This window comes from Aedes aegypti, chromosome 3 (genome assembly GCF_002204515.2).
Source record: "Aedes aegypti strain LVP_AGWG chromosome 3, AaegL5.0 Primary Assembly, whole genome shotgun sequence".
NCBI classification, from domain to species: domain Eukaryota; kingdom Metazoa; phylum Arthropoda; class Insecta; order Diptera; family Culicidae; genus Aedes; species Aedes aegypti.
The window spans coordinates 195,222,993-195,227,068 of NC_035109.1; positions in this window are offsets into that span (position 1 = coordinate 195,222,993).

The window sequence follows — 4,076 nt, forward strand, 5'->3', positions numbered from 1 at the left end:
AAGTTTGAGCTTTTATTTCCTCCAGATTCCGTATATATTAAAAACATCTCGTACGGTTGGTGATCGAAATACGAACGAATCTCGGACAAATATTCAAAGAATCAAGCGCGATCTATATAAAACAAAAAGTAGTGTGGTGCGACCCCAAGCTCAGAACTCATACGCGTGTATTCCGCCCTCGCGTTTAAGTTTGGCGCGCGCTATAATTCCGCGAGTAGTTTATTCATAATATCGATGGGCACACAAAAAATAGCTGCTGCTCAAAGTGAAGAATCGATCAACGACGCGGTAGGTGTTGTTAACCTGTACTTGACAATTATTCTATAAAATGAACATACACCCGTCAGCTTCACTATGTACAGTAATTAAGTATCGTATCACGGTCTGGATGTGTTTGTCGCCTTATTTGCCTATAGTTTGAACCAAGAGATCGACCACTAAAACGTAAACAAGCGTGGGATGCTATCGTTTACAATAAACAGCATACATTAAGCATATTTGTAATATCAGGCAGGGATAGGTGCGAAGTGATTTCATTGAACTTGAAACCCGAAGCTTCCATTGTGCCCGCGTTTTGATTGATCTCTTTGAATGAAACAATAAAACTTTTTACTTTATATACCCATATATGTTATACCGCTTGCCTCTATACAGTTCTTTGGGATCGAGGAAAAATTCGGTTAAGAGCTGTTTATTAACACAATGTAGAACATACATCAAGGATTTAATGATACAATAGGACACAAATCCGCATCATGTCCAGAATAAATTAATGACTCTGGTAATAAACATCAAGGTCGGTCAACATTCCAGAATCCAGATGATATGTATGAAAGCATTTAACATGCTATATCAATATTATGCGTGGCGCAAAAACTTCTCAAGCCGACAATCTTCAAAAACGCTGGTAGATCGTCACTGTTATTTCAAATCGTTCTAGTGTTTTCTGCGCGATAATATCACACCAAAATTTAAAGTTGCTGAGACTATCCACAAGCAATTTTAGAGGTTTTCAAGATCGTAGTCATGATAAATAATCGCGCAACGTACACCACATAGAGCTTAGAGAATTTTGATCTTATTATATCCAGTGCGCATCGGTCCTTCATGCTGTGGGTAAGGGAAAAGCTCTAATTCTCGACGTACAAGAATTCTGTGCCAATTTTCCGATTACCATACAAAGTAGGCCAAAAACGTATGAATGGGTCGAAAATTAGTGCTGAGTTGAAAATAGGTGCTCTTCCCCTACACAAATTATCTCTGCTCTTTTCAGTACTACTTATTTTCACTATTGATCCCTATACGATCCTTGTTTGGACCCGTGCCCCCGATTTTTCGTTGGACCCGTTAGCGAAAGCTAGCGGTGGTAATCCTTCTTGGACACCGTCTTGGGAAAAAAATCTCTCGTAGGTCACGTCTTCTTTCGTTCATTCACTAAACATGGTTGCAACTACAAACAAAAGGAAGGGTGAATCTCTGAATTCAAAACTTCCTGCCAAAAAAGTAGGGTTTAAAACTGTCACTAAACGTGGCAAGAATGGAAGAAAGCACGTTTCTCCGGAATGCGCGCTTTCTTTCAAGGGAGAAATGGATAATGTTGATAATTACATCGAAATGAGCAATCAGTTCGACGCTCTAGACAAATTTTCCGAACATCAAATCGAAGCAGTCTCTAGCTCTTTGATTCAAGTGAGGAAGCAAAGAGTGCCGCCTATCGTGATAAGTTGTTCCGAATTTGGGGGATTTAGGCAGGAGATCTTGACATTCATTAGGAGAATCAAGGTTTCCTTCCAAATCGCAAAGAAAGGAGACTGTCGCGTTTTGCCGGAAACTCTTAAAGATCGCGAACTTCTTCTCAATCATCTTGAAGAGAAGAAGCATATTTTTTTTTACTTATGACGACAAAACTAAACGTTTGTTCAAAAAGGCTCTCAAGTGACTATAAGTCACCTGAAGAGATAAAAATTGGAATAAATGATTTACTTGGATTTTCCCCAGTCCAAGTAATCATTATGAAAAAAAGGACCCAATCTGGCATTGTTCGGAAAAGGGCTTTCTCAAGAATATTATGTAGTTCACTTTAACAAAAAAGAACTAAATAATATTAAAGCTTCAGAAAAAGCAAGACTTATGTTCGATGCCCATGTGACATTGGAACATTTCCCGACACTTGGAGGAAATTTCCAGAACCCAACTCAGTGCCATCGGTGCCAAAAGTAGGGTCATGATTTAAACCATTGCCACATGGATGCTAAATGCATGATTTACGGAGGTTCTTCTCACGCTAAGGACGTCTGCCCTGAGAAGGAAGATAACACAAAATTTGTATGCACAAATTGCGGGGGACCTCATAAATCTAACTTTTGGGATTGCCCTTCGCGTAGGCGAGTCGTCGAGACTCGTGCCAGGCAGATGAACGATAATATCCGTTACGGTAACAGTTGTTTCCGGAATTACCCTGGTAGAGTATCGAACAATGATCAAATGATCATTCAGTTAACGATCGCTTGATCAAGAATCATACCCATGAGGTAATTTAAACTCCTCCCCGTTTCATACTACGAGTAACCGTTCTAATTGTTTCAAATAAAATGAAAAAAAAAACCCTGCCGCCACAGGAAACTTCTACTCCGCCTCTACGTCTACCGAAAATCGTAACGGAAAATCATCAGATAATGTACCCACTTCAAGTGATTTTATTTTTCTAACTGAACAATTGTATCAAATGATTGATACAATGTTCGAAACCACCACTAAGCAGTCCAAGTTGGTGTAAAATTTACTAATCAACTTATTATTGGATTACGTTGCATCCAAATAATAATTTGGGCTCCGTAGTCGTGCGGTTAGCGGCGTCAGTCGTTTAGCCGTGTTGTGCTACGGAGTGTGGGTTCGATTCCCGGCCCAGTCGGAGAAAACTTTTCGTTAAACGAAAAATTCTTCACTGGTCCACTGGTCGTTCCGTGTGTCCGTTGTCTAATGATAGTTATGTTCAGTCTTTGCAGCCTACAGCTGAGGACGGTGTAAATTGTCTTTATTTTTAATATTTCAAATTGGAATGCTCGTTCTTTTAATGGTTAAGAGGACGAGCTGTTTAATTTTGTAACAGCTAATAATATATACATAGCAGTTATTACTGAAACTTATTTGAAACCTGGATCCAAACTCAAAATAGATTATCCTAACTTTTTTGTTTATCGTAATGACTGACTTTATATCATTCATAGGCGTATAAAACATCAACTGTTTTCGTCATATGAAACTAAAGTTTTTTAAACTTTAGGTGTTTCTGTTAAAACACAGTTTGGTAAAATACTTCAATAGCTGCCTATTTGCCTTTTCAATGCTCTGGGCAGCAAAATAATTTGCTCCCAACTGACAATTTGACAACATTGTATAGTATAAACAACTACATTAGTTTTAAATTTGAGCATGCATCATTGTTTCAATATTCGTTGTTGTAAATTTTACCATATTCATATTACAATCAAGAATATGTGACCAACAAAATTCAACCGAAGTGGCTTGACAGTCAAATCAACTTTATCCAGGTAGTAATTTATCTCAGTGTTTTGTTGCGCACGAGCCGCCATTTTATCATTCATTCTCATTTGCTAGTAAAACCGTGCGGACATTTTCTTTAACTCCTTTGAAAGTTGTGTAAATTCATGCGAAAATGGACATAAAAGACGATTCTGACGGAAAATTGGTGGAGCTGGTTATTACTAATCCGGAGGATAGCGAATTAACCGATGGTAAGGCTAAAAATTATCATTTTTTTACATTTTAAGATTACTTCGCTTATGATGTTTATTTTAGATGCCGGTTCGGACGCTGAGGACAATTACGACAAATTCAGAGGTATACAGTATAGAAAAGGCCACTTTTTGACGCAATCTACCGTGAACATGCAGAACATTAAACTCTGCGAGATTCAAGATATGTTAATAACTTCTAAAGATGAACTGTTTGTTATTTGTCGCGAATGGGAGGTTCTAGGATACTTCAATCATTATGCTTCATTTTTAGTTCAAAATCCACTCGATAAATATAGTATTAGAAACACAAAATGTTTC